The following is a 10604-nucleotide window of genomic DNA, read 5'->3' as shown; positions in this document are numbered from 1 at the left end:
TGTGTGTGTGTGTGTGTGTGTGTGTTTGTGTTTTGTTTTTTGTTTTTGTTTTTTTTTTCCTTCTGTCCTCCCTTCCCGCGAGTTTCGGGCGCTGGCTTAGAGGGCTCCCGCTTTCTCAAGGGAAGGGGAGCTGCCGAGACCGCGCTCCGCTCCCCAGCCGGGCCGGATGCCTCACTGAGCCCAGGTCCGAGTCAGTCGGGGTAACTCAGGGAAAGGGGGGCCTCCGCCTGGGAGTAGAAGGTCCTTTCCGGACCGAAGAGCCAGGGAACGGGCCGGGCGAGGGGGCCTGGGCGGCTGGAGGCGGTGGAGAAGAACATTCGTAGCTCCGTGTGGCGGCTGGACAGAGCCACCAATCAGCTGGGCGCGTAGAATGCCCTGCCAGGGCGAGGTTGCGTCCGGAGGCACCGGTGGAGGGTGGCTGGCTAGTCGCTGAGCCACAGCCGCCACCCGGGTGGGCCGGGGGACTGGCGTGGGGTGGAGGTGGGGGGCTTGGCGGGTGAGATGGAAGCGGCGCGGAGCCGCCCAGCCAGTGTTCTACCTCTCCCGCCCCTGCCTGCACCCCCGAGGGACCGCGAACTGCCGGAACGCGCGGCTGCGTTGTCCTCTTGCCGCTCTTCGGGAAGCTCAGGGACTTAGGCGCCCCTGGGCGGGGGCCACCAGCCTCTCCACAATTCCTATAACCCTCACCCCCACCCCCTTCTCAGGCCTTTTGTTCCGGCCACAGAGTCGTGCCTGGTGGCAGTTTTCGCCCCAGGGCTTGGTGGTTCTGGACTCCTCCCAGATCAGCTCTTCTTAATTAAAAGGCAAGGGCTTGGGGTAGAGGTGAGGGGAACGTAGGAAAAACCTATTTCCGAAACTCAAGACTTGGCTGTTTTAACGAACGAAAGAAAGAATCCCAACTCTGCGCAGGTGGATTCATAGGCGACGCGAGGATATTGTGGAAATTTAGAAGGAAAAAATAAAAAACAGGCGCTAGGATCAGATGACGGTGATAGGCTGCTCGGCACACAAAGGGAGCGTAGGGCAGGGTTTACGGAGCAAGGCTGCAGCGAATGGGGCACAGATTGTTCCGAGATCCAGTCGTTTTCTCAGTCAGATCTACGCGAAGGGAGGGGAGGGAAGGAGAGGGGCGGGCAAGGGAGCGTGGCGGGAGGGGCTGGGCTTGGGGGCGGGGGGATTTCTGATCAGTCTGATGCAATTCCAAGCGTGCTGCAAAGGAACTCCAAGGCGCCCGCATCACCATCGCCACCCACCCTTCCCAGATGGTGCTGTTTTAAATACGGATCTGCAGGGCTGAACGCAGAACTGGGAGATTTATTGCAAAATCCCGGGAAGGGAGGGGGGGGGTGCGCGGAATGGGGAATGGAGGAGCAGAATTTAAAGGTGCAACGCTTGCTTTTCCCAATCAGGCGGCAACCGGCCGGAATTATTATTTTTTTCTTTCTGTCTGCTTGTCTCTGGATTCTAATTCACCAAGAAAGAGGTGTAAATATTGTGACATTTTGAGGCAGCTTGATGGATGGGAAAGAAATCATCTGTCACTGTAAATTGCAGAGTTCCCTCTCCCCGTGCCATCCCTTGCTAGAGAATACTCGCTCCTGCCTAATACAGTTGCTAGGGCTTCAAATGAATGCATCGTTAAGGGAATATTATCCTTTTAGTTGACTTGCCAATTTAGCTGACAATTGAACCGAGAAAATTGTAGATTTCGTGTCCCTGGGAGGAAAAATGCTTGACAGTCTAAGTCTTGTAACCTTGAGATCTTTAACAACTTAAATAAACCTCAAAAGTGTCACGTCATCCTCTACACACACACACACACACACACACACACACAAACTCGACTTGTAAGATAACATGGTTTCACCTAAACTGTTCTGGAAATGAATATCACTTTAAGAATGCTGCACCTGATATTCACTGTTTATGTGTATTTACCAAGAGCTCTTCAGCATGAAGGCAAGACATTCCAATTGGCCTGCTTGGAATCAGTCAGAAGACTAGAAGGTGACAGAGAGAAGGGAAGAAAGAGGAAAGAGAGAATTTTAACCTAGCTGCTATTAAATTAACAGTAACCTAGCCTACTTTTATACCCCCTGGTCTTGCATATTAATATTTCTGTATGTGAGATTTTAGCTTGGTCTAGCTCCCCCAATGGAGTATACCAGTATTGATTCAGATGAGAATATATGCATCCTGCCAGTAGCTTTTTCAGTGTCATTGATAGTAAGACCTACAACACAGCAATTTTGGGAGGATTGAAGAGAATGTCCATAAGGGCTTTGCAAACTGGGAAGCAGGCACTCCATAAATAGGAGGTATCATTATGGCATTCTCTTTGCATATAGCATTTTCATTTGATTGAACCAGAGTACTAGTTATTTTAAAACTTAATCTAATGCTCAAGGTAGTAAGTGGGGATGTTAAAAGCAAGTGATTAGTTGGCTTATAAAATATTATTTTTCAATTGTCTATTGTACATTGGAAAGAAGGCTTTTAAATATCTAAAATCAACATACATAAGCTTCCCATTTCATTTGCCAGACTCTTTCCCCATCAAATCTCTGATCTAAATTCTTAATAAGAAGAGAAGATGGTGAATTTAGTTTCTTTCCTTTTCCTGGCCTGTCCTCTAGGGGAAGCTTTAGTAAGAAACAACATTCCAAAATTAGGCAGTGAGAGAAAGAAGGCAAGGGACTGGATGACCACAAAATAGATAATCAGCCAACAAACAGAAATAAGAGAAAACCAGCATTAAAGCATGATTTACAAAGGGTTTTTATTTTTTAATTCTGTGATTTTTGGGAGCAGACTCAAACTTGCTCAAGTAACATTCACTTGATCATATTGCTTACAATCTGTCAGTTAAAATGATGTCTAACTGAGCATATTTTTTATTAAATATACTTCTATCAAAGGCCAGTAAAGCTACTCTTTGATTTTAATTAAGACAAACTAGTCTAACCATTTAAATAACTCTAATGAATATGAACTGATATCATCAGATTTAAAAGCTCTGCTGAAAACTAAATTTGTTCTGAAAAGCACTGACTTGCCAGAAAAATATCTATTTTTGCAGCTTTCTTTTCACTCTATGGATAATTTAATGAGTTGCTTATTTTAATTTTACAACTGCTACCTCAGAAGTATCTCAAATTATCTTTCTTTGGCTGGTGTCTTTCTCTGCTGATCTGCTACTGCTCTGTGTGTGTGTGTGTGTGTGTGTGTGTGTATGGGCGTGTGTGTCTCTGTGTGTGTTTTCTAGTGGGAATTTAACAAGCAGTGAGTCTCTTAAATTTACATGCCATAATCTATGTCAAGAACATTGTGTAGTACTTAGCAATAAAAATAAACATTAGCATCTAGTGAAAGCTTACCATCATTGAGTGCTATGGAAATAGAGGTCTTAAAGCAAGAAAGATTAAATTTTTCAACAACAAAAAAATTTCTCCCCTTTTTGGCTTAAAGGTGATTATAGTTTCAAAAATATGACATCTTTCCTCTTTTACTTTGGAATGTAGACTGCTGCTTTAACAAGTGTCTTTTGAGAAAGATACACGTGTTTCATAAAGATTAATACCCCTAAAACACTATGGTGCAGAGATGGAAGGATGAATTCTTTATCCCTGCCTCTAATCTCATTTGGTAATTTTTGGAGTGTTCATTCTGAGTTTTTAAAAATTCTGGTGGATATTTTTTTCTTCTTTCTTTCCAACATTATAAAATAGTCCTAGAAGACATTTTTCTGTGGCAGTGCAGACTTTATTTGTATTTCCTAGTAATGACACTTTAGATTCATATAGTACTTTGACAGCTCTTTACAGGTTTCATTTGATTTCCTTATTAGTCATGTAAGGTAGGAATCACCAATCACCTTTTACAGATGAGAAAAGTAAGGTGCAGAATTATCTAATACTACACTACCAGTAAGATGTAAAGACTAACTCAGAATCTTTCTTCAAATTTTAAGGAAATTTGTGTTTGTTCCTCTCTAGACCATGCTGCCTTAAACTCCACTAAGGCATCAGAGGAGCTGTAGACATTATTTTCTCCTATTTTGATTTATTTAATTAAAATAAAAATATTGTCTACAAATAGTTTTTGAAATTTTCAGGCCTAATGGAAAGTTTTAACTAGCCTTCCTAGGACAGTATTTCCCTCTGCCACAGTTAGAAACTCAAGGACAGCAGAACTCTTCCTCTAGTTGACTTACCATCTAAGTCATAGTTGCTAATTCCCCAAAAAACAAATACAGAGAATAACAAGAGCCAAAGCCAAGATGTACATCACTTTTACTTGTGAGTCATAGAATCTGGGGTCTGGGAAGGTTCTCAGAGGTCACTTAGCCCAGCCCATATCTTATACATGAATTCATGCTGGCTTGTTTTCTTTTGACCCTCTGGAATTTCATCCCAGTCTTGGACGCTGGGTACTTGTTTATCTTGGTAGATGTTCTGATACTTATGTGGATCATGAGCTTGGCTGACCGTTTCCTGTTTTGCCCAAAAGGTATACTTTCTATAGAGACTCTAGCATTCATAATTTTATTTTGTAAGTATTAATTTGCAACACGTTATTTGCCATTATGTGCCAGGAACTGTATTACAATCTGGAGATTCAAGAATAAATAAGACCAAATGATCCCTATCTTGGTGGATCTTGTGGCCTAGAGACAAAGACTGGTCTCTTTTTTTGTTCCAGTCCTTAGAAGGGGACAGACTTCTAGACTCATAAGATTCCTTTTTTCAAGAGAACACAGTGAATAAGATTAAAAGCCTGAGTTTAGGTTTTACTTCCAACCACTTGTCAATACCTAAAAAAGTCAATCAGTCACTCTTGATCTCTGCTTCCTCACACATAAAACAAAAGAGATGTTCTCAGAATAACCTCCATATTCCATTTCCATCCCAAGTTTGAGTGATATAAAAGATATAGTCTATAACTATTTCTTGCAGTGTTGGGGAAAGTAAGGCTGTTACCCTAACTTTTGATGATTTACAATTTGGGGTACCACAAATTTTTAACTTGTTAAGAAGTATATCATGAAAAAATCAAAGCAATATATTCGAACCCAGAATAGAAGGAATCTTGGTGTTGAACCTGTTCATTTACGGAATGATGACTGAGAAAGTTTTAATTTAGAGAGTGATCTCAAATTTCTGCGGATTATTTTTAAAAGCAGGTGGTGCGATGAAAGACCCACTATCAAATTTACTGTTTATTTTCTTTGTGCAAGCAGAAGTTCTAATTTTTCAGGTCATTCCATTTTAAAATCAAAGATATTACATCCTGAAATGGCCTGGGTCTCATGAATAATGCATTATATACACATGATAACAGATAATTAGATGGACAAACCAAAAGAAACATGAAAGGGAGCGGGTAACCCAAGGATTGCAGAAGGTGTGTGGGCATTTTGACATCCAGGAAATGCTATAGATCTGTCCTTAACTAACTCAGCCTGGTGGAGATAATTAAGAAAAAAAATGTGGGTGTAGGAAGACTGCAAGCCATTCCCTGGGATTGGCTAGATTGCTGCAGTAGTTCAAAAACAATTGGCACAGCCACCCACACTAGACATGATTGCCCTTTGATGAGGCAGCTATTGACTTTTATAAAGATGCCATATTTAAAATAACTTCTGATGCACTGGGGATAACAGACATCATTCTTGAATTCTATTTTAGACAAATGGCAGAATATATTACAAAATATTAATTTAAAAATAAAAAATCTTTAAAGTCTAGTTTCTAAAAACCAGCAGTTTAGTGACACGTGACCTCTGTATTTAACAATTCAGCCTGAAGCTGGGAGAAAGCTGTAGCTTGTATGGGACATTTTGACCCACTGTGGGCATTTCCGAGACCACTACAGGAAGTAAAATGTACTTTGTCAAAGTTTTTAACCTCTGAGTGAATATTAAATCCACTCCAAAATCTTCGCATCCTGGGAAAGGCGATCCAACAATTTTCCTAAACAGCAACAGAAAATGCTCTGAGATCTTTGCTCCCAGAGTGCATGTTATAATGTTATGCTATCTAGAAATTTCCTTGGAGCACCTTGGTCATCAGTACCAAAAGGAGTTAGAATTGATTCCTGCAGCTTTAAGGAAATATATCAACCACCTCCTGTCTCTAAGTAATAAGTTTACTGTGGGGGAAAAAATTCACAAATTAGGTGATTGCAGAAATGTGCCACAAACATCCAAAGCCTTTGGGATAGGGCATTGCAGGGTGAGTGAATAGAGAAAAGAAAGGGAATGTGGAGAAAATTGAGAAATAAAAAGGGAAGTCGCGATGGAGTTCTAATTATACAGGGGCTTTTCAATTGACTGTTCTCTACTTTGCATGCTCATTGTTGTTCTGGCTACATTAGTAGGAACAATGATTTCTTCTGCTTTCACCTTCCCCCTCTGCTAAGGACTTCTTCTTTGCCAATAACTTCTATAATCAATGTTTAAGAATTGCTCTGATGCCCAGCACGGTGGCTAACGCCTGTAATCCCAACACTTTGGGAGGCCGAGGTGAGTGGATCACTTGAGGTCAGGAGTTCCAGACCAGCCTGGCCAACATGGCAAAACCCTGTCTCTACTAAAAATACAAACAATTAGTGGTTCCTGCCTGTAACCTCAGCTACTTGGGAGGCTGAGGCAGGAGAATAACTTGAACCAGGGAGGCAGAGGTTGTAGTGAGCCGAGATCATGCCATTGCACTCCAACCTGGGATGGATATGCAAAAAAAAAAAGAATTGCTCGTTGTAATGACTTTTATGCCATGGACTCAACTATCTTGGCAGTCTGCTAAAGCCTATGTAAACCCTTCTCATAAAAATGTCTAAATGGGGCCAGGTGCAATGGCTCATGCCTGTAATCTCAGCACTTTGGGAGGCCAGGGCGGGTGGATCACTTGCGGTCAGGAGTTCCAGACCAGCCTGGCCAACATGGCAAAACCCTGTCTTTACCAAAAACAAATTAGCTGGACGTGGTGGCACGTACCTGTAATCCCACCTGCTTGGAAGGCTGAGGCACGAGAATCACTTGAACCTGGGAGGTAGAGGTTGCAGTGAGCCGAGATCAGCCACTGCACTACAGCTGGGCAACACAGTGAGACTTTGTCTCAAAAAAAAAAAAAATTCTAAGTGAATGAAATAAACATGTAAGATTACAAAGGAAGCCAAAGGAATTGATGTACAGTCATAAAAACATTTAAAATAACATATGTGATATAGTAAATATATATGCTTTTTAATGCATTAAATAAGGTCTAACAGCAAGAAAAATATTATGATTTTGAAGTAATGATAAGTATCAATGTGTTTTGAAGTATCTATAAAACTGACATGTGATATGAAGGTATCTGTGATGTATACTGGTGGGAAAGCACGCAAATACTACTGTGTAACATTTCCTACACATATTTAACAACAGGACATTTGAGAAGCACTTATTAACACAGCATAGATTCAGAAATGTTAATTTAGTCAATGTCAACATTAGCCATTATGGTTTCCTTCCTGGCAAAAGGAAACTGGCATTGGGAGAAAACATTTAAAATTCACATTTGCCATTAGACAAGCTGCCAAGTGAGGAAAGGACCAAATACTGAGAAGGCCAGGGCATGGTAAGCATGTTTCTATTGACTGAGCTTGCTATTACTCTAACGTTTATCTTTAGTATCACCAGCACAACCCCATTACCCTAGCAATCCATAACTCCATTGAAAAAGATAAAAAGTTCAGATTCTGGTCATTAACTCAGCATTGCTTAAAATACCTGTTCTGACCTCACTAACCCAACAGATTACTGAAACTCTTCCTGTTTGTCATTACTACACCATGGGAAAGGATATGCACATTGTAATTGTGTGGGATGACATTTATTCTGCATTCATCCAGTGCTGTTATTTGTTTTGTATTTGGCATATATTACTTAACCCTCAAAGCAACTCTCAGAGATAGATTAAGAAAACTAGAGCTCAGAGAATTTAAGTAACTTGCCCAAACTGACACAGAAAATCTGAAGTGGGGAAGCTAAACTTGAAACCCAAAGTTTTCTGATTCCAAAGTCTACTATAAATTTATGCCTCCCCATCTTATAGCTACCACCCAGATTTAATCTGGGTCTCCCATTATCAGATGGTTTACATGCACATTTTCTTACAAGATCTTGACCACAACTCTTTGAGATGGCCATGAGTCTCACAATTCATTTCCAGGAGTGCTACTTTAGAATCATTTTGATCTTTGCTAACCAATGAGAGATTTTCAAATAGCTAATTGTCACCTCCTTTTTGAAGCCCAGTTTTCATAATCATAAAACGGAAAAAGTGTTAAAATGTTTGGTGAGGATCATATATATTAATAATAAAATCTAACATTGTTGAGCTCGCTATGGTAAGCATTCTGCATTTCCATAGTTCATGGAATCCTCACAACAATCTTTCTAGGCAAAGATGATTATTTTTCTTTTAAAGATAAGGATTGGGAGGCTGAGACAGGCGGATCACAAGGTCAAGAGATCGAGACCATCCTGGCTAACCCGGTGAAACCCCGTCTCTACTAAAAAATACAAAAAACTAGCCGGGCGCGGTGGTGGGCACCTGTAGTCCCAACTACTCGGGAGGCTGAAGCAGGAGAATGGTGTAAACCCGGGAGGCGGAGCTTGCAGTGAGCTGAGATCCGGCCACTGCAGTCCAGCCTGGGCCACAGAGCAAGACTCCGTCTCAAAAAAAAAAAAAGATAAGGAAACTGAGGCATCAGTAATTAATTTACTATCTTAAATTAGCAGATCCAATAAGTGGCAAAGCTGGGTTCAAACTTAGGTCTATCTAATGTCAACACCCTTCTTTTAATCACTAATCTGCAAATCACTATTCAGTCTTAGCTGTTATTATTATAATTATCATCACACTTAAAACGCTATCAAGATACAGAATTATCCAGGCATAAGTATATAGTCACTGAAGAGATTAGAATCTGAAACTTTTCACCTGCATGTTCTTCCTTCCACTTTAGTTTATTAACCCAATGGATGATGTCTGACTCCTTTCTTAACTTGTTTAGGGCAGTTCCAAGTTAGTTGACTTCTGAGAGTTATTGAGTAAGAAATGTTATAAATTGTTTGGATTAGGATTTAGTATGTTTAGAAGCCATTTCATAAGTTTGCCTTTTCGAGCTGTTACTGGCTATAATACTGCAGATGCTGTGATGAGGAACACCCTCTCCAAAGACACACAGTGGATGACAAACCTCCAAAGCTAACATGTTGTTTACAGATACAGAGAAGAAGAGGATGGACAAGCACAGTCTAAAACGTAATTACAAGGCTTATAGTCCCTGTTGGGGACTAAAATGTTTATTGGCTTTCCTTGTGCAATTCAATGCTCTTCCTCCAAAGGATCCACTCCAAACTTGCAACTTTCCTGAAAATAGCATCTCATTTGGGAGCATGCCAGGACTTGGTGTCTGGGTCTTTTGTGTCTTTGCACCAACTCAGAATTCTGGATACTAGCTCCAGAAACTAAGCTGGGATATATCCTGGGTCAGGGAGTCGTGTATCTACTTGGGCATCTTCCTGATATATTTACTTCATCCATCTTCCTCCTAGAAAGCAGCTCCTAGAAAGATGTGGTTTTAAATGAGGGATTGGATGCATACCGTTATGTCTTAGCACACAAGTCAGTGGTCTCTGCAGAGCTGCCAAAGTCATATAAGTAATCAAAGACGTGGAAATCCATGGAGACACTTCATCCCACCTCCACTCTGATTTATTCAGGGAAGGACACCATGAACACATAATGGATTTGATATGTCCCAGAGCTCTGAAAGCAGCCTAGCAGAAAGGGATGATCTTGAAGGACATTTTGATGTGTGAAAAAGTCCATCTAAAGCTTTGTCAGAGATAACTAAGTAATAGGATGGCTGGAAGACTATAAATCCTTACCTTGGCTCAGAAACTGTAGATCATTTGATAAATTAAACTTGAAATTCATGCAATTATTTCCCCTAAAATCACGGGAAATAATTGCATGAATTCCAAGTTTAGTTTCCAAATGATCTACAGTTCCTGAAAGGAGTTCAAATTTAGATAGAAAAGTACCTTACAAATGATCTAGCTCACTGATTCCCCTCATGCATTGAAATCACCTAAATCATCTCTTCTTTCTGAGATAAGGTCTGAATGTGTCGCCAGGTTTAGCAAACTCAGTTTGTGGCCCACTGACCTCATTCTATTGATTGGGCAACTGACGTGCACAGTGGTAGATCTCTCAGTTTATTCAATAAACAATTATATGGCCCTTAAGGTATCTATCTGAACAATCCTGGGCTAGTGAAGTCGCTTGCCCAGGTTACATGACCGGAAACTGACCGTTTAAATTAGGACCCAAGTTCTTTTGACTGCTATCTGGGCCTTAAAATAATATTATACGACAGGACGGGCGCGGTGGCTCACGCCTGTAACCCCAGCACTTTGGGAGGCCGAGGCAGGTGGATCATGAGGTCAGGAGATGGAGACCATCCTGGCTAACATGATGAAACCCCGGCTCTACTAAAAATACAAAAAAATTAGCTGGGCGTGGTGGCGGGCGCCTGCAGTCCCAGCTACT

At 41.2% G+C, this 10604-nt stretch overlaps 1 protein-coding gene across 5 annotated transcripts in view; it reads left to right on the top strand.

The window, feature by feature from the left end:
* BDNF (brain-derived neurotrophic factor) overlaps positions 1–10604 on the top strand; it is a 77449-nt gene that overhangs the window by 2124 nt on the left and 64721 nt on the right. The window contains exon 1 of one of the 5 annotated variants that reach the window (XM_011936318.1): positions 49–184. The exons of the other annotated variants lie outside the window; for them this stretch is intronic. The gene's annotated coding sequence lies outside the window, so the exon portion shown is untranslated. Of the gene's footprint in view, positions 1–48; positions 185–10604 lie in introns of those variants that run through there. 5 annotated transcript variants of the gene reach the window in all.

This window comes from Colobus angolensis, unplaced genomic scaffold (genome assembly GCF_000951035.1).
Source record: "Colobus angolensis palliatus isolate OR3802 unplaced genomic scaffold, Cang.pa_1.0 Scaffold152, whole genome shotgun sequence".
Lineage (NCBI taxonomy): Eukaryota > Metazoa > Chordata > Mammalia > Primates > Cercopithecidae > Colobus > Colobus angolensis.
Note: the sequence above shows the minus strand (reverse complement) of the source record. Positions and strands in the feature narration are given on the sequence as shown.